This window comes from Panthera onca, chromosome C1, assembly GCF_046562875.1.
Source record: "Panthera onca isolate mPanOnc1 chromosome C1, mPanOnc1 haplotype 2, whole genome shotgun sequence".
NCBI lineage: Eukaryota > Metazoa > Chordata > Mammalia > Carnivora > Felidae > Panthera > Panthera onca.
The window spans coordinates 72652294-72677547 of NC_138346.1; the positions used below are offsets into that span (position 1 = coordinate 72652294).

The 25254-nt window shown below is 35.7% G+C and overlaps 1 protein-coding gene across 23 annotated transcripts in view; it reads left to right on the forward strand.

Annotated features, from left to right (window-relative positions):
- BAZ2B (bromodomain adjacent to zinc finger domain 2B) overlaps window positions 1-25254 on the forward strand; it is a 434969-nt gene that overhangs the window by 186375 nt on the left and 223340 nt on the right. For 22 of the 23 annotated variants that reach the window (XM_078451213.2, XM_078451224.2, XM_078451220.2 and 19 more), the window contains one exon: window positions 14597-14639. The gene's annotated coding sequence lies outside the window, so the exon portion shown is untranslated. Of the gene's footprint in view, window positions 1-14596; window positions 14640-15827; window positions 15889-25254 lie in introns of all 23 variants that reach the window. The other variant, XM_078451217.2, reaches the window with a different exon arrangement.

Genomic DNA, 25254 nt, shown 5'->3' on the forward strand with positions numbered 1-25254 from the left:
TCACTACACCCAACACAGGGCTTGAACTTATTTACAACCTGGAGATCAAGAGCTGCATGCTCTACTGACTGAGCCAGCCAGGCACCCCTGTCATGGAACATTTTTGTATCTTAATGAACTGACCTGCTTTCTTTGGATTAAGTTAAAGCACAAAAAAAGATGATCTCCCAGGTGAATTAATTGCTGAAAATGGTGAAATTTTAATTCATATACATTTTTGAAATACAGTGACTATAAAGCAATTAGAAAAGTGAAGTCATTTTTAACATATGGAGTCAAAAATATTTTTATCATGAGAAATGTAAGCATCTTTTTTATGTATTTTTGTTTTAAAAAATTCTAAATCTACCAACTTAAAAAAATGCAAACATTTGCATCTTTTCATACTATTTCTGCTTAATATTAGAAAACTTGTTGATCAAGTGGGTACAGCATTAAACCTGTTTTCATGTAATGAAACTTTTTTACCTATTTTGTTTAAGTATATGATAAGAAAGGAAGAACACAGTCTGCACATTTTGTAGTATGTTGGTTATTCTTTGGGTTGCTGTAAAAACAATCATTGTTTAATCTTGAATAGCTCACTTCTCAATATTTTTTAGAAACTGAAGGCAGGTGTTCCCTTTGAAATATTCCAATTTTTATGTTTGTTTAATTCATTAACAGTTTGAGAATTAGAATCATTTTTTAAATTTAAAGCTTTATGCATTGTTTTGAGAACAAGGCTGGGTGACATTAATTCTGTGTATCATTGATAATATCACACATATAGATTGAAATTATAAGTCAGGACATAATTGGTTATGGAATAGATCACATACCTTAATTGTTGCTTGATAAATGCTGCCTGTGCATCACTGGATAGAACAGAGATCATGCCAAGTAATGTTAGGGGGTAGGTCACAAAAATCCTATAAGGAAAAAAATAGTAAATGGAATAATAAAATTCATTTACTATGGCAATAGTGAATTAAAATTATATCTAATATAACTTAGATATTGAAGTGGTGAAACTTATTAGGAGCGCTCATGTTCTTGCCCTCTTCCCCCAGCAAAGGCAGTATTATATTTGTTTCAAATTCCATCCATAAGAATCGCATTCTTAAGAAACTCAGAAGTGTTCTTTTCACCATCCTTCTTACCATAAATTTAAGCTTGTGACTGCATTTGGTTAACTAGCTTGATGGTCAGTATCTTCCATTCCTAGAACTTTAAAGAAAAGTGTTGCCTATTCAGACCAGAGTAATCCAGACACTGGAATAAAATCTTTGGTCACTATTGAAAGAGTCAAACTTAGCATTGCCTTTAAAGCTACAAATAAGAGCTATTAACTTTTTTTTTTTAAAGCTTTTAAGTCTGCATGGAGAACTCAGTGAGCATGCAAATATTATATGCTTTACTTTTTCAAGCTATAATCTATTTATTTGTTAGTTTCTTTTGAAATGTTTCAAGCTGTCTTAATATCCATCTTTTTTTTCTAATTATTTGACAATTGCCAGTTTTTGTTGAAATGTTAAAACAATATGCCTCTTTATGGATACCAACTGTTCATTAACTAGGCAATACATTTGGTATTGAGGAAGAAGAAAATAAACAAGCAGTGCAAGGATTTGTGTTGATATTAGTAACTATTATACAGTAGTTCCATGTAATATGGAGATGTGTTTTCTGCCTCAAAGTAGTTTTTTAAATGTTTATTTATTTATTTTTGAGAAACAGAGAGCAAGTGAACAGGGGAGGGGCAGAGAGAGAGAGGGAGAGAGAATCCCAAGCAGGCTCCGTGCTGTCAGCACAGAGCCCGATGTGGGGCTCGAACCCTCGAGCTGTGAGATCATGACCTAGCTGAAATCAAGAGTCGGACACTTAACCAACTGAGCCATCCAGGCGCCCCTGTCCTAAAGTAGTTTTGATCTTCTATCTTCATTTGCACATATTATAATTTATTTTATTTTTTCACTCCTAATCTGACAACTGGTAATAGATGAAAATCCTTAAAAATTCATTGTGAACAAAACTTTACAACAAAATGATAAGTGAGCCAATTAAGGAATAGGCAAAGGATTCGAACATTTCTCCAAGAAGATGTACAAATGGCAATAAGCACGTGACAAAGTGCTCAACATCATTAGCCACCAGGAAATGCAAATTAAAGCTCTAATGAGATAATACTTCATATCTACTAAGATGACTATAAAAAATAATGGAAAATAACAAGGGTTGGCAAAGATGTGAAAAATTGAAAATCTCATGTACTGCTTGTGGGAATGTAAAATGCTACAGCTGTTTTGGTAAACAGTTTGGCAGTTAATAAGTTAAATATAGTCACCATATCACCCAAAATCTCTGTTTCTAGGTATTTATCTAAGAAAACTGACACTTTTTGTACACACAAAAATTTGTATATGAATGTTCATAGCATTATTTATAAGAGCCTAAAGGTAGATACAACCTAAATTCCTATTAACCAATGAATGGATAAAAAAAATGCACGTACAATTGACTATTATTAATACATATAAGAGAATGAAGTACCAATACATGCTATAGTATGGATGAGCCTTGGAAACAGTATGATAAGTGAAAGAAGCCACACGGTAGAGGTCAGATATTATATGATTCCATTTATGTGAAAATGTCCAGAATAGGCAAATTCATAGAGACAGAAAGTAGATTAGCGGTTGCCAAGGCCTGAGAAGGAGAGTGGGGAGGAGAATGGGCAATGACTGCTTAATTGGTATGGTGTTTCTCTGTGGGATGATGAAAATGTTCTGGAATTCAATAGTGGTTGTACAACATTGTGAATCTATTAACACCACTGAGTTATATACTTTAAAATGGTGAATTTTATGTTATGTGAATTTTATCTCAAGTTTAAAAATTAATTGTGATTTCTAACAATATATTTTGGGGAGGAATACCTGTAATAGGTAGAATACTGCTCTGGATATTCCATATCTTATCCTTGAATTAAAGTTGTGTGTGACATACTTGAACCCTGTTTAGCTGCTGAAAGACTCTTAAGTACTATGCCATTGGCCAGTCTGGGAGGAATGTTAAAGAAATCCTTGTTCAAAAATGATTAGTTATTGCTGGAATATTTTTGACAACTCAATAGAATGACTTTTCTTAGGTCTCAGTAACAAAAAGAGCTTTCTTCAAGAAAATGATTTAATTTTATGAGTACTGTGAATAATATAAATCAGTAAAAGCTGCCTATGACAGTCATTTCTTCTTTGCATTTGGCTATCAGGAAACTGAAACCCCTATCTCTTTGGTTGCCCCTTCCCCCTACCATAACTAAGAGTACAGGGCTTTGTGGCATGCATTTTTGAAACTAACTTTATTTTTGGCCTAATGTTATTTTTCTCTCAATTTCTTATTTTTATTTTGTTTATTATGTACGTAAGTGTATTATCTCATATCTTATGTTTTAACGGGACAGAATATAAAAATAAGAAGGAATAAAAAATCTTACAATTGGAGGGAAAAAAGCTTAAAATGCAAATGTGTTTGAATAACATATTAATTTACACTAATATGTCCTCAATGGTCTTTATAACTGTCGAATTCTTTTTATTTTAAGTTTTTATTTAAATTCCAGTTAACATGCAGTGTAACATTAGTTTCAGGTGTGCTAGATAGTGATTCAGCACTTCTGTACAACAGCCGGTGCTCATCACAGCCAGTGCACACTTTCATCCCCATCACCTCTTACAACTATCTAATTCTTAACTTTTTTAAGGAGGCAAGGGAACATTACAGAAAATAATGAGAAATGATGAAGATTTGTGTCAATGATTGATATGAGTATTGCTTTCTGTTTTGAGTAGAGTGGTGAGTTACAGAAGAGGGTGCTGGAAGTCCAAAAGTGGAAATGGGTCAATACAGAGAAGGAAAAAGGGAAAGTACAATGGAGATGTTTTTAAAAATTGCTGGCTTTACTCTTTATCTAATGTTGATCCTATTTAAGCACCACTGTGCATAATCAAATAAAAGCTGTGTATGGCATTATTTTTAAATTGTGCAGCTGCATGTGTATAGCTTAGAAGGACATTGCTGTCACATCATAAAATGATCAACATTGCTTTGCATAATCTTTTTAGCATGACAGCCTCTATTATAAAATAATACTGTTTCTAAGGGATTTTTAATTTAATTATGTATATACTATATTCCCCTCTGATTTTCAATATAGTTTCCATATAATCCTTAGATTAGTTACATGTTGTATATTTATTATCTTTGCATTTCTAGCGGCAAAGGACAGATTTATGCATTTATTTGATGCTTAGTAATCATTGATTTTGCTTCTGTAATTTTCCCTATCATCATTCATTTTTTTTCTCATCTCATCAGCATATATACATGCTGTACTGTTCCCTCATTTTAATACAAAAGCATTTCAAGATCCCACATCCCTCTTTAGCTATAGTACTATTTCTGTAGAGTCCTTTATAGCAAAACTCCTTCAAAGAGTTGTCCGTATATGCCACTTGCATGGCCTCGTCACACTTTCTTTGCTTTACTTGTTTTATTTATGCTTTTGTCTTCATCACTCGACTGACAGCAGTCTTGTCATGGGCACCAATGAATTTCCCTCACTAAATCCCATGGTCATTTGTCAGCCCTCAGATTAAGTGTTGTCCAGCACCATTTGTCACAGTTCACTGTGTCGTCTCTCCTGAAACTTTTCACTTGCGTACTTAACGTTGCCAAAACCAAATTCTTGGTTTCTTAATACTGTCACCAACAACACCACCAAACCTATTCCTACCCTAGTGTCCTCCTCCTCAGTGTTTGGCAGCATTGTTCACCCAATTGATCTAACCAAAACCTTGGAGTCATCCTTGACTGTTATGATGCTTTTTTTCTCAGTCCATCAGCGACAAATATCCAACCACTTCTACCATTGACATGGCTACCATGATTGTCATCTCATTTCCACAAACAGTTGTTCTCTAAATTGATCTCTGTGTTTTGATTAATCTCTCCCTCTCCTATCTCCAAGATTATTCTGTATAGAGTAATTAGGGTGTCTTTGCTTGTTTTAATCAGATCACTCCCTTAGTGAAAGCATCCCATGTGGCTTTCAGCACACCTGGAATAATATTCAAACTATTGCTGTTGCTTTTCAGGCCCTCTGTGATCTGCGCCTAACTCTCTTACCACTGACTTATAACTTACTGTGCACCAGCACTGTGCCTTCTTGTCATTTTTTTTTTAATTTTTTTTTTTTAACATTTATTCATTTTTGAAAGACAGAGAGAGACAGAGTGCGAATGGGGAAGGGGCAGAGAGAGATGGAGACACAGAATTTGAAGCAGGCTCCAGGCTCCAAGCAGTCAGCAAGGAGCCCGACGCGGGGCTCGAACTCACAGACCGCAAGATCATGACCTGAGCCGAAGTCGGCCTCCCAACCGACTGAGCCACCCAGGCGCCCCTCATTTTTTTAAAACACCTAAGCCTTTCCGCTTTAGGACCCTTGCACTTGCTATTGTCTCTACCTGAAGTGTTTCTTCTTACTGCATTCTGGTGTCTGGGCAGTAATCTTCTCTGAGAGGCCTTCCTTGCCACCACTCCATCTCTTTACCCTCCATTGTAGTACTTGTCACTATGAGAAAGGATAAAATTTGTCTTTTTTGTTGTTTTGTAGGCCTTTGCTATTTCTGCATAAGTTCTGTGAAGACAGAGATTTTGTATTTTTCACTGCCATATTTCCAGCACAGAGAAAACACTCAATAGTTAATGAACAAGTGAATTGCTTGATTTGATTAATGTTTTAATGTGTGTATTAGTGAAAGAAAAATTTTAAGATTGGTTTATGATTTATATAAGATTTCCACTTGTTAATTTTTTATTATTGTGGCAAAATATACATAACATTAAATTTAATGTTTTAACTACTTTTAAATATACAGTTCAGTGGCCTTAAGTACATTTACATTGTTGTGCAGTCATCACCACCATACATCATTCATCTTCCAAAATTAAAACTGTGTACCCATTAAACAATAACTTCCCATTTGCCCCTCCCCTAGCCCCTGGCAAATCACCATTCTACTTTCTGTTTTATGAATTCGACTATTCAGTGTACCTCTCATATATTGTCTTGTTGTGATTGGCTGTCTTAGTCCTGTTTGGATTACTATAACAAAGTACTATAGACTGGGTGGCTTATAAACAATAGAAATTTGTTTCTCACAATTTTGGAGGCTGGGAAGTCCCAAGATCAAGGTGTGGACAGCTTCAGTATGTGGTTAGGGCCTGCTTCCTGGTTCATAGATGGCTGTCTTTTTCTATAATTTCACATGGTGGAAGGAACAAGGAAGTTCTATGGGTTCTCTTCTATAAGGGCACTAATTCCATTCAGGAGGGTTCTGCTCTCGTGACCCAATCACCACCCCCCCCCCCCCAAAATCCCCACCTTCAAATGCCATCACATTGGGGGTTAGATTTCAACAAATGAATTAGGGGACAGGGGATGGACACAACCCTTAAAATAAGTCAATAAGCATTGCCTTATTTCATTTAGCATAGTGTCTTTAAGATTCATTCAGACTGTGGCTGTTAAATGTTTGTAAGTTGCATTTTTTCATTAAGTACATGCAGTTAGATATATCAGTGCCTTATCCATGTCTTTCATCTGTGTATGTCTAAAAATTTTATAAGCATAATTAACTAAACTTCACAACCTTGGTGTAAAGTAGATAATTGTGCTATGGCAAACTAAAGTTGTGAGATTGCCCAAGGTATATAATAAATATATGCCAGAATTCTAAATGAAGATGAAGGTTATGTAATGTATTGTTGAAAGCAGTAGACCAGATTTCTTGTTAATGATGAAATCATTCAAGGTTTCTAAGAAAAAATAGCAGTAATAATTATTTAAACTCCCTTAACATTCATGGAAAAGTTTTAACAGAGGAAAATATATGCTATCTGAAACCTAGTTTTTGTTATTAATGATAGCATGTTTAGTTATTGGATCTAATTTTTTTTAAGTTTATTTATTTTGAGAGAGAGAGTGTGGGGCGGTGGGGCGGGGGGTGTGCGGGCAGAGAGTGAGGGACAGAGAGAGAATCTCAAGCAGGCTTCGCATAGTCAGTGCAGAACCTGATGTGGGGCTCAAACTCACGAACCATGAAACCAGAACCTGAGCCGAAATCAAGTCAGATGCTTAACTGACTCAGCCACCTGGGCACCCCAAACTTATTTTTTTTAACTTGTTACATTGCTAACTGCCTCATCAGTCTTCATAGCCTGCATTGGATATTTGAAGGTTTGGATGGGAATAGTTTCATTTCAGTCTTTTAGCTATGGAACATGAAACCCTTAAAAAAAAAAAAAGCTGTGAACTTAGGTGCTTGTCTTAATTATTGGCTTGTTCAAGTGAGATGTTTCTGTTTTGCTTTTTTTAAAGGCTATCTTGTAAGTGGCAAATTTTCGATTGGCATTTGTTGAGAGGACTAAGATGCACTCTGATTTTGATAAAAAGTAAAATCTCCCCAGGGCGCCTGGGTGGCTCAGTCGGTTGGGCGTCCGACTTCGGCTGAAGTCATGATCTCACAGTCTCTGAGTTTGAGCCCCGCGTTGGGCTCTGTACTGACAGCTCAGAGCCTGGAGCCTGCTTCAGATTCTGTGTCTCCCTCTCTCTCTGCCCCTCCCCTGCTCATGCTCTGTCACTCTCTGTCTCAAAAAATAAATAAAAAACATTAAAAAAAAGTAAAATTTCCCCATAATTATATTCAGATAACATGTTTTAATTTGGTTAATAGTAATTCCTAAAAGCTTTGTCTCTTTGTGTTGCTACAATTTGAGTTGAATTTCCTAAAGAATTTAGAGATATAAAAGTACAGCCAAAACAGCATATAATTTTTCTCAAATGAAGCTCTTCTTTATGTTACTTCCCCCAAGTGATTAGTTCATTTTTGGATATTGTGTATATATTAACCTCAAGAATGTTTCAATACCGACTAGCAGTCTACCACTTTCTTCCTCTGCTGGGTGACCATTTATGGCTCTAAAGCAGAAACCTATGAACCAGTGAGTAAAGATTTTGAGAAGTGCTAATTAGTGTTGAAAGAGTGGGGTGGTAAAGTTGGGGAAACCATGCAGCTTACATATACTTACATTTTTAAAATATTTCACCAAGTCTAACAGCCGGTTGTGCTTCATTTGCCTGGTTTTTATTATCAACAGAATTACGAGCTGTAGGGAAACTTCATGTAATCGGGCTTACGTTCGTTGTTTAAAAATTTTGTGAGTTGACTGGATTAAAACTTTTCTAGAGAAGTTTCAATCATACATAACAATAAGGACAAACATTTCAAATAAAGTAATTCGTTTTGAGGGGGTGATAGTTTTGTGTGTGTGTGTGTGTGTGTGTGTGTGTGTGTGTGTGTGTTTTGCAGTAAGGAAGGTGAAATTATTGATACATTTTAGTAAGTTATGGAAATGTAAATTTGTTTTATAAGAAATGTGAAATCATTGACCATACAAGAAGTGCTTTTTAAATGACCTTTGTTTTATTTGGTTTTATCTCAAGTAGTAGTACTGACAATGAGTTGTTTAATTGAAGAGAGTAGTGACTTGGAGAGGGTGCCGAAAAGTTAGAATCCTGGTAATTCATTTTTAAGGCTTTAAAAGATTATATATGCTTTTTTGTTTTTGCTTTTGGTTTTGTTTAGCATTTAAGGAAGCTCTCTTAAGGGAAATCTCACTTCGGCTCTACGTTGTATATGACAAAGTGAGAGGTTTTAAACTGAAAAACTGTAATTTGCTTTATTCCTAGCCTTCATCACTTTCTAACTTTCTGAGTTTCTCTGGTGTAGATAGGGGCCTTCTGATTCTAACAGCAGGGATTGAAATAATCAACAGCAGGTATTGAATTAGAGGTCTACTTAACCTACCAGAAAGCCTGATGAGATCTCCAAAGCCAAACAGTGCCAGCATATAGAACCTAGGCATTAATAATCTTGCTTTTATTGATCAAAAAATTATAAACATTCGGGGCATCTGGGTGGCTCAGTCGGTTAAGCATCTGACTTTGGATCAGGTCATGATAACGCGGTTCATGAGTTCGAGCCCTGCATCAGGCTCTGTGTTGACAGCTCAGAACCTGGAGACTGCTTGGATTTCTGTGTCTCCCTCTCTCTCTGCTCCTCCCCCACTCATGCTCTGTCTCTCTTCCAAACTAAATAAACATTAAAAAAATTACAACAGTCAAAATAAAAACTGATGACTTTGAATTGGTGAACCTGTAGGACTCTTTCAGTTCTGTAAGTTGTGTGAACACTTTATTTCAGGGAGCCTGTCAGTTGTCAGTTTTAAGGATAGGAAGTTCCATCATTTTTACTAATTCCAGTGTATTTTAGCATGGATTAATGTGCAGTTGCAGAATAATTACAGCTACTGCCTTCATATTCTCTGTGAACAGCAAGGAAAGAAGCACATCAGGTATTTTACTGCATGCCCAGCTTAGACGCAGTTGAAACCGAGGACAGGAGCCATTCAGTGAATGCGATGCACCAAAAATACTGCTTGGGATTGGAATCCATATTTATTCACGCTGCCTGTTTTCCTTTCTTTTTCTACCTTGGATGTAGAAATCAGGAAAACAACTTTTAGCCCGGATACCAGTGTTTGTACAGATCAGGAAATTATTTCTATCACTTTATTTGCATGTAAAGTAAAAGTAAATATCTAAATTCATCAGTGCCTATCCAACTTGAGAAAGCTGCTTAACGAAGTTTATATTAATGTTATATAATGTCTATTTTTTTTAACTTTATTTTTTAATTAATTATTTTGAGAAAGACAGAGACAGGGTGGGCAGAGAGAGGGGGAGAGAGAGAATTCCAAGTAGGGTCCAAACTGTCAGCACAGAGCCTGATGAGGGGCTTGAACTCATGAACTGTGAGATCATGACCTGAGCCTAAACAAAGAGTCAAATGCTTAGTTGACTGAGCCACCCAGGTACCCCTAATGTCTTCTATTTCTATACTCACTTTAGACTAGATAGCAGGCTTTTTTCATATACGTTATATTACATGCTCAGTAAAAACTTTTTTTTTTAAAGTATGTTTATTTATTTTTGAGAGAGAGAGAGAGTAAGTATTTGAGTTGGGGAAGGGCAAGAGAGAGGAAGAGAGAGTATCCCAAGCAGGCTCTACATTGTCAGCTCAGAGCCTGATGCAGGGCTCGAACTCACAAACTGAGATTGTGACCTGAGCCAAAATCAAGAGTTGGACACTTAACTAACTGAGCCACTCAGGTGCCCCTACATGCTTAGTTAAAATTTTTGTCTTGCTATTAAGGCTTGCTCATTGTTTTTCTTAAAATAATAAACAAAAACAGTTGATAGCAAAAGAGGTTTGTAAGGATCAAGACTATCAAAGTTGTTAATAAAATAAATTTCTTTTTTTCCCTATCTTCTGTTGAGGTTTTAGTTATAATAGTACATGTTCTACCCAGCTGAACAAAGTAAAGTAAATTGAAACTTTTAAATAGCAGGCAATATCAGTGCAATCTGAAAATGTTTAGAATACAGTTCTCCAAAACCCAAGACTGTTTCCTTGTATAAGCCCTATGATACATTAAGGATGGTAAAATAAATCTTTCTTTTTTCCCCCCACCAAACATAAACTTGAAAGTTACTCAAAGATAAAATAGTTCCCCTCCAAATTTGGAGCAATTTTTCTGAAATGAACATACCCTATACAACACAGTTGAGGGTTTTTTTTTTCCATTTCTTTTTATTTTTTTTAATTTTTTTTATGTGTATTTATTTTTGAGAGAGAGGGAGAGACAGAGCGTGAGCAGGGGAGGGGCAGAGAGAGAGGGAGACACAGACAGAATCTGAAGCAGACTCCAGGCTCTGAGCTGTCAGCACAGAGCCCGAACTCACGAACCATGAGATCATGACCTGAGCCGAAGTCAGAAGCTCATCTGACTGAGCCACCCAGGCTCCCCTTTTTCCATTTCTAAAAACTAGAGAAGAACATTTTCGAATATTTAGAAGAATCACTTACAGTTCAGTCTTGATATGGTGCTCTAATATGGTAGCCGCTATCTACCAGTGGTTATTTAAATCTAAATTAATAGTAATTAAAATTAATTAAAATTTAAAAGTCAGTTGCTTAGTCATAGTAACAATATTACAAGTGCTCAGTAGTCACATTTGGCTGTGGGCTAGGTATTGGACAGCACAGATACTGAACATTCCCATCATTGCAGAAAGTTCTATTGCACAGCACTGGATAAAGTATTCCATTGGTGGTGATGACATTTTTACCAGTTTCCTCAGTAGTTTCCTCGTATTTACAAGTATTTTGTCCTTACCTTCTAAAAAAAGGTATTATTATCAAAGCCTGTGGATTTTTTTTTTTTACTTATCAAATAATTTCCCTAATTAAAAAAATAATGGTCAGGATTTGAAATAGCTAGATGATGGTAGAAACATGTTTAGATTTTTAAAAAAGTTTTTGGTAAACCTTAAAAGTACATGCCAAAAGATGTGTAGTTGTGAATCTTTAGAAAGAGAATGATAGAAGCAGGCTTTCCATGTGTGCAGTCTAAGACTGCCAAAACTGAAACGGCCTACAAGTAGCCGTTTCTTCTCTAGTTTTTTCTTTTTCTTTCCTTTTCTTTTCTTTTTTTTTCTTTTTTTTCTTTTCTTTTTTTTTTTTTTTGAGAGAGAGCGCATGTGTGCACACAGGGGAGGGTCAGAGGGAGAAGGGAAGATGTGGGGCTCAGTCTCACAACCCTGAGATCATCACCTGAGCTGAAATCGAGAGTCAGATGCTGAACCAACTGAGCCACTCAGGCTCCCCATGTGAAATTATTTTTCTTACGTAAATTTTAGAAATAATTTTTTAGGGGCACCTGGGGGTCTCAGTCGGTTAAGCGTCCGACTTCAGCTCAGGTCATGATCTCGCAGTCTGTGAGTTCGAGCCCCGCCGTTGGGTCCTGTGCTGGCAATTCGGAGCCTGGAGCCTGCTTTGGATTCTGTGTCTCCCTCTCTCTCTGCCCCTCCCCAACTCATGCTCTGTCTCTCTCACTCTCAAAAATGAATAAATGTTAAAAAAAAAAAAAAAGAAATATTTTTTATTGTATGAACCACACCTTGAAAACAGCATAGAACACAGCAAAAACATTAAATATTTAATGACTATTGTTTAAGTGAATTTTAGAGTTAAGCAGCATATATTTCTATCTTCAGTTTGAGTGAAGGGAGAAAAAGTAGGTATTGTATCCATTTATTCCTTTGAATCTTTTCAATACGCTGGGTAGGGATAGGAATCCTTACTTTGTGTATGTTGAGACTTTTGTGGTGCTGTCAGGTGAAGGTTAAGACTTGAGTGTGTTAAAATCAATTATATAAAGAAAGACTGTGTTTTGGGGCAGAAGAAGAGGAAAAATAAAGACAGTTATATGCTAATTACTTGAAAAATGTTTATATAATTGTATATCTTGACTTATCCCACAGTTTAACACTGGCAGGTGTTTTCTGGGGGTAAATTTGGTTGAGATTTTCTGTGCATATTTACTGGAATGGTGACTTGTGGAGAAAAAGCACATAACCAATATATTAGTTGACTTATGTTTTCATAAAATTTAATATTACTTTTTATATATGAATATGCATTGAATATATTTCCTAGTTTCAAGATGAGTTTAAAGAACTACCTTTCCTTGTAAAAGCCACTTAGGGTTTGTATGAGAAGCTTTAAGGTTTGTCTGATTTTATCTGGTGTTATTTTAATTTCATGTATTTTTTTTTTGCATTTGCAAGTACCCAGTAAAACGTATATATTTTTTAAGACACTTTTTTTTAATGTTTATTTATTTTTGAGAGAGAGAGAAATAGAGATAGAGTACAAGTTGGGGAGGGACAGAAAGAGAGGGGAGACACAGAATTCAAAGTAGGCTCTAGCTCTGAGCTGTTAGCTCAGAGCCTGATGTGGAGCTTGAACCCACAAACCATGAGATTATGACCTGAGCTGAGGTTGGATGGTCAACAGACTGAGCCACCCAGGCGCCCCTACTAGTTCTTTATAGATAGTCTTAATTACCTTGTCTTTTTTCCCCCAAGAAATAAAAAATAAAATGGAACATTTATCTTTTATTCAATCACAAATATTGTTTGAATGTAACTTTAAAAAAACTTTAATACCTTTTTGAATTACAGAGTTTTATAGAAAGTATAATTGCTTCTTTCATAAGACTTTTTGTGTTGACACATTATCATCACAAGACTGTCTTGGTTTTGGTTTTGTTTGTTTGTTTAAAGTGGGGCTTGGACTCAGGACCCTGAGATTAAGAGTCAGTTGCTCTACTGACTGAGCCAGCCAGGCTCCCCATAAGACTGCTTTTTATATTGATTTAAGTTGAGAGCATAATGCTAGGAAGTAGCTCCTTGAAGGCAGGTCTTTGGATACAGAGGGTAATGTGTTTGTTGGCAGAATGGAATGGATGAAAGGTGTGAGATAAAAAAGGACCCAAGGGAAACTCAGTTCTGTGTACTTGGACAAATCATGTATACTGTCTACCATCTATTTTCCATGAGTGTATAATAAAAAATATCTCTTTCCCACTACTTTGAAGGAATTGTTATGAGGATCTGATGAAATATTATATGAAGGCCCGTTATGAATATTAGAACACCATAACATTGTGTTATTTTTAACATGAAACATTTAAAAGCTTGCCTGGGGCACCTGGGTATCTCTGTCAATTAAGCGTCCAACTTTGGCTCAGGTCATGATGTCACATTTTGTGGGTTCAAGCCCCGTGTCAGGCTCTGTGCTGACAGCTCAGAGCCTGGAGCCTGGTTTGGATGCTGTGTCTCCTTCTCTCTCTGCCCCTCCCCTGCTCTTTCTCTCTCTCTGTCTCTCTCAAAAATAAATAAACATTAAAAAAAAAACAAAGCTTACCTGAAACCATGCCTTACTAGCTGAGAAATTTCTAAAAGCTTTGATTTTACAGAAATAAGAACTCTAAGCTATCTACAGTTCAGGAAATAGTTTCACTTGTAACTTCCTTGGGATTTATAGTGTATAGTTCTTTCCCAATGATATTTTCAGTCTTTACTAGTTTTGTCACTCTTCATAAGGATGAGCATAAAGCTCTTTCTCCTATTAATTGATAATAAATTGATCACATTCTAGCCATAAAATGAACTGCTAATCTGATCATAGAGAAAAAGTTATCTATAAACAGTACCACTCTTTTGTTTGCAGTATATTTAACATACTGTGATTCTCTTCTTAGTAAATATTTGAAAACAAATAAAACTAACCCAAATGTCCTATAGGGTATTACTAATATGTTACATTATGGTAACCCTGGGGTGTTGCTGATTATAAACAGAACATAATTTACCATGCTATAATAAATAATGACCTATAAAAAAACCGCAAGTGCTTCATGCTTTATTTGTGCCATGCCAATTGTACTTTCCCTGACAACTTTAGATTAATTTAAATATGACTTATGGCATCAAGGAAGACAAAAATACTAAACTAACATTTTAGTTTCTGAAATTACTTACTCAAATGTGATTCAGCTGAATGCTATTTCTGTTTTCCTATTGCAGATTTCTCAACAGTGATGTCACAAGATTGACCACATTGATCACAGTAAGACTAAAACAATAATTAAGCTTTTAAGGATGTTTTGTTTTCTCCAGAATAACACTTGAGTTGGAAATTATTTATAATTTTAAATTATGATTCTTTCATTCAACAGCCAATTGAATGTTTACGTTTTCAATGAACCACATCTCATGCTTGTAGTTATTTAAATACTTTTAAAATATTGCTTTAAATGATTTAAAAACATTTAAAATGAAAACTACTTTTAATTTATACCTGAAACTATGTGCCTAATTATATTAATGTATTTCAGTGTGAATCATAATCTGAACACCATCTTTTAACATTTTTTTTACTAAAAAATAGCAGAACATTTAAGGTGACTCCACATTAGGAAAAAAATTACAAAAATAAAGTTACTTGAGATTGTAATCACAAGACTGTGAAAACAGCCTTGAAAGGATTCTTAGGGTTGCTTAAATTTTTCATTGATATTTGAATGATTTATAGAGAGTCTTCCAAATATGGAGAGTTGTTGAAAACAGATCTCATAAGTAACTGACACTTTTCCTGTTTAATTTTAAACTGTTAATTTCTACTATATATAAGGAAATATGTTTCTTAATGAAAAAACTTTATCCAAGGCCATGATCCACATTATTGTGAAATTCTAAATAGTAAAATCTGAATTACAGTAATGAGATTTTATAGTATTTTTGAAAAATTCTTTTAAATGACAGAGAAATAAATTTAGAGTAAATCATTTATACAGTCTGCTTCTTTAATCCTGTCCTAATTGTTCACTAATTATAGAAGCAATAATTATCAGAAATGTAAATTCATGTGTAATCTTTGTGTTTATGTTTTAGCACTTATTTTGAAAACTGGTTTATTTTTTAAGGTTAACATTTTTCAGAGGCCAGGGAGAATTTTATCGTATTTTTAAAGACTTTATCATCATCGAGTATACAGATGTTCAGATGTTTATGGAATGTTCATTTATTTTCCTAGGGGATCAAGTTAGCTATCTCTGATTTGTAGCTCTTTCCTTGTTTGTTTTTTCTTAATCAGAACTTTATTATCCTAACTGAATAGTTTACAACAAGATATTAACATATTTCTGTAGTAACCTTCTGTTTATATCTAGTACTTTACAATCAAGGAGATTAACATTAGAATCAGATGAAAAAGGTTTTCAATTTGAAAATGCTGACTTTTACTGTACATTTTTAGGGTAATATTAGGAGAGTATGTAATTGCAGCTGTTCTGAATTCAAGAATTTCAGGAAAAGAGGTACTATCCAATATTATCAAATATTAAATAAGTTAAAGACTAAGAAGTATTCATTTGAGATGTTCATAAGTGACTAATAAGAGGAACCCTTACTTTGTAATAATATCAGGACTTTGAGGCCTTCTCCAGCCCCTTGAGTCAAGAAAAGAGGGTAGATTTCAACACTGATTCAGGCTTAGGGAACTATGGACAGAGTAGTTCAAGTATTGACCATGGGGTAGAAATAAAGTGAGGCCGGGGAAGGGCTGATATGTTCAAAGAAAATGGAGAGGGTAAGGGACTAGTCAGAAGTAGATAAGCTGATGAAATCAGATGATAAAGTAATAGCTAAAAGAATAGAATATTGTGGTTAGGGAGGGGTATATTACAGATTGTTTCAGAGTTGAAGCTGTAATGAGTTTTTATATATTATATAGTATACATCTTTTATACTTTTTTCCCCAGAGAATTTCTGTTTTTCCCATGTTGTAATTCACAGAAATGTCCAAATCTAATCTCCCATCTTCCTGGCCATCATCAATTCTCTTGAAGCCTATACATCTCAATTTAATTTACTAAAACACTGCTCTCTTTCATTTCTCTGGTTGAAGATGTTCAGTGACTTCCCTTTTCCTACAAGATCAACTCTAGATATTCTAACTTGGTATTTAAGCTTCCTCCTCAATTTGGCTCTAGCATATTTCCCAGCCAAATATCCTATTATTCAAGAAGAAGAATCCTACACTCTACCCTGTGTGGACTCTACTCCATGTTGAATATTCATTTTGGTTCCATACTTCCTTTTCCCCAGAATATTCCTTTTGTTTTTTTTATTTTATTTTTAAGTAATCGCTACACCCAACGTGAGGCTTAAACTCACAACCCTGAGATCAGGAGTTGCATGCTCTACCAACTGAGCCAGCCAGGTGCCCCTCCCTAGAATATTCTTTTCCTTTCAGGCTTTTAATTTTTTCTGATGATTTCAAACTTCTCTTCTAATGCCCTGTCCACATGTAACCATGTGTTCGAGGCCTTCCCTAATCTTCCTAATTGAAAGTGATTCTCTCTCCTTAGTAGTTTGGTAATGCTTAATTTTTTATTCCTATGTTACTGATGATATATATTCTCTTGTATTTTACATATTTTAATACATTTATTCCAGCTGTGCTCATTAAATGAGTATTCAGCAAATGTTTGCCGGTAATCAAAAATGCCTAAGAAAGAGCTAAGTTAAATCGTATCTTTAGTTTTCCTATATTAAAATAGAAATAAGTATATTAATGCATGGATATCCAAAATTGAACCACAGGAAGCAGGGTGGATGGGAAAGAATGTAGATTTTAGAACTAGAAGGAGTTCAAGTACTGATGCAACTGTATACTAGGTATGTGACCTTCAGCAAATCAGCATCCTTGTGCCTCAGTGTCTTCACCTCTAAAATGTGTTACATTTAAAAGGATTACTATGCAAAATGTAAATATAATGTTCATTAACTTTCCTCCCTCTTAACTTTATATATGTCTTCTTGACATTTAGATAAAGGTGCATAAAATCAGCTGTAAAGATCAGGGATATACCCCAAACATCTGAATTTATCTTACATATTGTGGTCCTTTTTTTTTTTTTTTTTTTTTTTTTTTTATTTTTGGGACAGAGAGAGACAGAGCATGAACGGGGGAGGGGCAGAGAGAGAGAGGGAGACACAGAATCGGAAACAGGCTCCAGGCTCCGAGCCATCAGCCCAGCGCCTGACGCGGGGCTCAGAGCCTGACGCGGGGCTCGAACTCACGGACCGTGAGATCGTGACCTGGCTGAAGTCGGCCGCTTAACCGACTGCGCCACCCAGGCGCCCCTTTTTTTTTTAACTTTTTAAAGCTTATTTATTTATTTTGAGAGAGACAGAGAGAGTGCGAGCAGGGGAGGGGCAGAGAGAGAGGGAAAGAGAGAGAATCCCCAACAGGCTTGGCACTGCCATCACAGAGCCCGATACAGGGCTCAAATCCACAAAACCATGAGATCATGACCTGAGCCGAAACCCAAGAGTCAGATGCTCGACTGACTGAGCCACCCAGGTGCCCCAATATGGCGGTCCTTTTTATCTGTAAGTAAAAAAAAGTTTTTTAAATATTTATTTTGAGAGAGAGAGAGCGCACACAGGGGAGGGGCAGAGAGAGGGGGAGGCAGAGAATCCCAAGCAGGCTGTGCACTGTCAGGGCAGAGCCTGATGCAGGGCTCAAACTCATGAACCGTGAGATAATGACCTGAGCCGAAATCAAGAGCCCGAGGTGTAACCAGCTGAGCCACCCAGGAGCTCCTTGTCTATAAATTTCAATAAATGAATTTCTACTTTCTATGTTATATATATTTATAACTTAATTGACATATAAATTCCTGGGAAGAGGTTGATTAGATGTTTTGATATGATGTGGTTTTATTTAGGGAAAGAGAGTCAGACCTTACAGGATACCAACATCTTAAAAGGCCAGAATGCACTTGAGAATGGTTCAGATTGTGCTACATTCCCCTGATACACAGTTGAGAAAACCAAGGGAGATAATATACGAAATGGTAAAGAACATGAACTGTGGTCAGAAAAACCTTTGTTTAAGTTTGCGCTCTGATACTTATATAGCTGTTGTGATCTTGAGACAATTACACATGCTTAAGATCTAGTTTTTTCCTCTCTAAAGCAGAGATAATATTTATATCTCTAGGACTGTTGTGAATATTAAGTGACATAATGCTTAGGAAACATAGCACAGAGGCTGATACGTATTAGATTCTTTTGACCCCTCATCATAGACATCACCTGTGAAGTTACTTTACCAGAGTCACCTAGTGTGACATCTTGGCCTAAACCTGCTTTTGCTTTCTTCCACCATACTTCTTTAGTGTTCTGTTTTGTGATCACCATTACTTGATTAAAAAATATCTGTAAGCAGCATTTATAGGAAGTAAGATAAAATAACTCATATATTTTTTTCTTCTTGTATCTTTCCAAATTCTCCCTCCTCTTTGGGAGTATTTATGCAGTTTCACTTATATGCAGTTTTGTTCATATGTACTTTCACTAATACAGTGGCTTCATTTTACTTTTCACTTCACATTTTACTACATATTTTAATCTGTTACAAAGCAACTTTTAAAATAATTGAAATGGCCTTTTCTGTTTTTTATTAATATTCCTGTTTTTCCCTTGGTAATTTTATTATAAATATTCTTTAAATTTTATAGAGACAAATATCTACTAATAGAAATGTTTCATTTAAAAATTAAAATTTAGAAGGAATTATTACATAATTTTTAGTGTACACACTGTTAGAAATATTGGTGGTAGATAGCAAATTTAAAATGTCAGATACCTATGACAGATAAGATAAAATGAAATACAGTGGTGATTGTTAGTTGTTCCCTAATGTTGGTTCCCCTCCCCCCTTGCACTAATGTTTTCCCCAGAATAGCAATACCTGGAATAAAAATATCTCCCAATTTCCCTTGCATCTTACTCATGTGACTAAGTCTTGGCTAGAGATAAGTAAACAGCAGTAATGTGTGCAACTTGCAAAAAATAGTCTTAAAGGAAGAGGTACATTCCCTCTTTTTCCCCCCTGTCCTCCTTGCTGGCTAAAATGTGGACATGATAATTGGAAGTGAGTGGAAACTACAAACTAAGAATAGGCAAAGCAAGGACGCCTGGTTGGCTCAGTCAGTTAAGCGTCCTACACTTGCTTTTGGCTCAAGTCATGATCTCACAGTTCGTGGGATTGAGCCCTGTGTCGGGCTCCGCACTGACAGTGTGGAACCTGCTTGGGATGCTCTCTCTCTCCCTCTTCCTGCCCCTCCCCCAATCTCTCTCTCTCTCTCTCTCTCTCTCTCTCTCTCTCTCTCTCTCTCAAAATAAATAACAAAAAAAGAAACAAACAAAGAATGGGCAAAGCAATAAGATAGAACGTTTCTAATATCTTCAGGTTGTCACTGTGTCTACACTAGCCTGTCACCATCTGGGCTTCCTTGACATGACAGAGATATGCTTTTTTTTTGTAAGCCACTGGTTTTGGATTTTCTGTCAGACATGGCCAAAACTAATCCTGACACACCAAAATAATTTGACAAAGTTCATGCCGTTTTTAAATGTCTTTGATTTGTTTACATTTTATTTATTTTTATTGAATTCTGCTGCCTTGTTAAAAAAATTTTTAATGTTTATTTATTTTTGAGAGAGAGAGATAGAGAGACATAAAGTGTTAGTGGGGGAGGGGCAGAGAGAGGGAGACACAGAATCTGAAGCATGCTCCAGGCTCCAAGCTGTCAGCACAGAGTGGGTCGTGGGGCTCGAAACCACGAACCGTGTGATCATGACCTGAGCCAAAGTCAGACGTTTAACCAACTGAGCCACCCAAGCACCCCATTTTTGATAGCTTGATAGAAAATGGAATTATTCACTGTGTCTAGGAGACTAAAGAAACCTTTACAGAGAAGGATGACATAGGGCTAGATGTTTGAAGTATGAATTAGAAGAAAACACTAATTCCAAAAGATATATGCACCTGTGTTTAATGGAGCATTATTTACAATAGCCAAGATACAGAAGCAACCTAAGTGTCTATCAATAGATGAACGGTAGAGAAAATTGTGGCATATGTGTGTGCATGCACGTGTACACACACACACACACACACACACAACACAACACACTCCACTGGGCTATTATGCACCCATAAAAAGGATGAGATTGTGCCATTTGTGACAACATGGATAGACCTAGAGGGTATTATGCTAAGGCCGAGAAAGACAAGTAACGTATGATTGCACTTATATGTAGAAAATACTCTTGAAACAAAACAAAACAAATGAAAAAACAAAAAGTAGATCAGACCTGTAAATACAGAGAACAAACTGGTGGTTGCAGGTGGGGGGTTGGGGGGGAATGAGCAAATGAGGGAAGTGTAGTGGGAGACATAGGCTTTCAATCATGGAATGACTAAATCACAGGAATAAGAGGCACAGTTTAGGAGTATAGCCAGTGATGTTATAATAGTGTCGTATGGTGACAGGTGGTAGCTACACTTTGGTGCATAATGTATACACTTGTTGAATCGTTATGTTGTACACCTGAAACTAATGTAATATTTTGTGTCAACTATACTCAAAAAAGTTTTTTTTTAAGGAAGAGAATCCAGAAAGAGGAAATATGCATATATATTTGGAAAGGGCATATGTTCAGGGACACGCAAATATTTGGGTCCAATACTGTTGAAATGTAAAATTTGAGGAAGTAAATGAGCCTAAAGTTTAGATCTTGTAGGAATTTACTTACCAAGATGTTTGGTAAATGCCAGGTATCTAACAAAGATTTCTTTTAATATTAATCATTTTAATATTATACATGGTTTTTCCAGGAAATATTTTAAGATGTTTTAAGTAATCTCTACACCCAACATGGGGCTCAAACTCACAACCCCAAGATCAAGAGTTTTATGCTCTACTGACTGAGTCAGCCAGGTACCCCTCCATTAAATATTTTAATGATAAATATATTTTATGTATGTGTTGAAGAAGGAAGACCAAAACTAATATTTCTTTATTCACTGCTTTTTAAGATGGTAAGTGCTTTCTATTTGAGCCTTTAACAATTTTACAAGACCTGTTATTACGTTTTACAGATAACTAAACTATGACTCAGAAAGGGCAAGAGTCTTTCCCAGTGTGATTTATTAGTTAAGTCATTGTTTGCAAAGTACAGAAATCAACCATTTCTAGAGCAAGTCTGGTATGTATTAAGTGACTTTTATTTTTCTACTTTTTTAATACCAAAAGTAGATGTATGTTTGGATAAAAGACTCCTCCCCCAAGATGCATCTCCTGCAAACTTGTACCATTATACCATTAATGGAGCTAAAAGCATGCATGATGTTCCCCATGTGAGTGACTGCAGGTATAAATGACACCATGCTGCAGAGACCCAACTCAGCTTCTTTGAACAAGAGGAAGTGTGCAATGTTACACACTCACTTGGTTTAAAGATCAGTTCTCACCTGAAAATTCTAAATGAGCTACTGCTTAATTTGCCTAAAAAAAGAAAAAGGCAGTAACTTAACATAGTCTAGAAGTAATCATGGAAGCATGAGAGAATATAAAAGAGTTTTCTACTTTGGTTTGGTGGGTTTTTGCTATAATCAGTAGTGAGTATAGAACCTAGACTAGGTGAATGTTTTCTGAATGGAAGTGACTTTAAATTTAATCTTGTTAGTACATCATTCTCTTCACTCACACTTTCTAGAACACCAGTGAAGACTTCCAAATGTTAGTCAAGGAGCAGATAAAATACAAATATAATCTTCAAAAACTTTTTAGATTTGAGAGAGGACTGTTGTTATAGACTGGATTGTGGAATTATCAAATTGATTCTTATTATTTTTGTATACATATACAAATAAAAAACTGTAGAAGAGAAAAGATTTTGATAAAAATGGAAAATTTTTATTGTATATAGCATCAAAAAGGCACCTAGTTAGCATGTCAGGGATGTTAAGAAAACAGTTTAACTCATACAAATATTCCTGATGCTGTCCTTATATGATTGCATTTTTCAAACGCATTTTAAATTCATCAATAGGTGTATTTCCATCATAACGTAAAGTAGTACAAGTAGTACTGCGTGCAAAGTATGCCATCTGTTTTGTGAATAGCACATCTAATATTTATAATTTTATGCTCTGATTTGCTTTCCTCTCAGGAAAAACTACTCAACTTTTGTTCATACCACTCATGGCTTTTGTCTCTTTATTGTCCTGATTACTGAATATTTCTGGGTGTCTTTTTTCTTCTTCACTCTAGTTGTTTCATAGTTTTAGTGCCAAACCTACAGAAAGGACATTTGAGAAAACTTACACATTTGGCACTGATCTCAAATGTCACGGTTCCCCTCAAATGTTACCTCCTCCTTAAAACCTCTGGATCCATTTGCAGTTGGAATTAATATCCCCATCGTTTCTGCCTTTCTAGTATTTGTTATTTCTGTCACAGCATTGTTCTGCAGCACTACCTTGGACCTGAGTATGTAGATATATTTTCTGTGGAGAGAGAGAGAGTTTGCTACAATAATTTACAAATGTTTATATAAAAGAAATTAACACAAGCATTTTTTTTTTTTTAATCACCTGGGATGCTTACCTTATAACCAATTACTACCAGTACTTTCAGGACTAGGACTGTCTTTAATTATGTCAGTCTAATGAGAAAAGAACAAAAATATATTTGACATGTGCAAGTGGTTTGTTTGTATCAAGTGAAGGCCAGATGACATCAGAGGGAACTAAATTAAAGCTTTGTAGCAGTTTGAGTAGAAAGAAATGGTGGAAATATTAAATCATTCAGGGAACACTAGATTATAAGATAGGCATGCCAAACTCAAATGTAACTAGAAAATAATGGAGAAGCAGCAGTCAGTACCATATTCCATCATGTTGAGTACAATGATTTTATTTTAGAAAAGACATCATATGATGACAGTTAGTTTATAGTTCTTATGGGCACACTTTGTAAATTTGTTTTGGTACTATGTTGAATTAGATCTAGTAGCAAGAAGAGTTTGTGCTTATTCATAGTTTTTGTTTTCTGTGTATTTCAGTAATATAAGATTTAGTTAATTTCAGTCTACCCATGTGTTCAGAAAGCATTTTTTCTCCCTTTGTAAGGGTCTATACATAACTTAAGCTTTAGAAACATTCTTATAAAGCTCTTACCTGCCTTATGAGTTGTGTGTTTGGCTATTTCACCTGTTAGACTGTAAAGTCCTTACCATCTGGTAAAGGCATCGATTTTTATTCATTCTTGCAGTTCCCTTAGAGTCTGTTAGAATGCTTTGCTTCCAGTAGTGGCACGGCAAAAATGTATTCAGTAAACTGTCCTATGCTAGTGTGTCTCTTAGTGTGATCATTTCAGATTGAACTGGAATGGATAAATATATAGAAAACATATGGAGACCATGCACTTTGACAATTTGAAAGTCATACAAGTTAGTAAATTCTTCTTTTTAAATTAAATATCCCCTAGGATTTTGATCGCTTACCGTGTTGCATGAATTACTTTGATTTGACAAAGGATCTCTAGGGTAGTAGGGGGAGAATGAAAGATTACATGGCAGGTTAGAACTGAATGTGAAGATGTAACCAGCATGCTTCAAGGAATAAGATGATGCATCATTGCAAAAATGTAGTTTTATGTAGTTAGGGCAGCTTGAGAACATTGGTTTCCCAAGGAAGAGGAGACACAGGAGAATGGAATGGAAAGGGATATGGGAAAGCACTAAAGATGCCATCTTGCACTTTTGGGGTACTTCCTGAAGCCACAGTACCTAGGCAGTGTTCTCTTTAGCTTAGGTGGAATTAAAACTGGCATAAATTTTAAATCCTCTAGGTTAGTATAGTAAGTACATTTTCTACCTTTCTAATTCTCTTATAGTAGATTTTTGCATCATGTTGCCACAACAGAGTTTAGTCATCTTACTAACATCTTAAGCATCTTCCCATTTTCTACTTAAATTGAATTACCTATTCCTGAATTTTAGAGCCAAAGTTAGCTTTGTTCTGTCTGTGGAACTTTCCAACACACAGATTGTTTTCTATTCAGAACATTCTTATGACCAGAACATACAGTGATGATTTTTTCTGTGTGCCTTTTTCCATACATCATTTCCTTTGCTTGAAGTGTTGTTACCTCTCTTTATCCAATGCCAATTCATTCCAGGAGTGGTCTTCTAGTCTTTTATGACAACTCTGACCTTCACTGAGCTCCCTTTCCTCTCAACATTTTATCTTTATTTCCTGCTCACAGACTTCTCTTTTAAATTTTAGAACCCCTGTTTCCAGTTCCTTGCTATCCCACAGGCACTAAATTTAACACTTCTAAACTTGAACACATTCTCTTCCAATTTCCCCAAAACCTTTTCCTTTTTATATACTCCCTGTATTGGTCAGTGACATCAACATCCACTCAGCCACCCAAGCCAGAAATATTAGTTATTCTTAACTACTTCTTCAAAAATTCCTTAAAAAAATTTTTTTTAATCTTTGTTTATTTTTGAGAGACAGAACATGAGCAGGGGCGGTGGGGCAGAGAGAGAGGGAGACACAGAATGTGAAGCAGGCTCCAGGTTCTGAGCTGTCAGCACAGAGCCTGACATGGGGCTCGAACTCATGAAACATGGGATCATGACCTGAGCCAAACTTGAACATTTAACCAACTGAGCCACCCAGGCACCCCTTTCTTCAAAAATTCTTATCTTGTTTAATATCAAATCCTATGATTGTCTACAGGCAGTATGATAATAAGAGCCAATGTTTATGGAGTGTTTGCTGTGTTCCAGGTACTAATTTAAGAATTTGA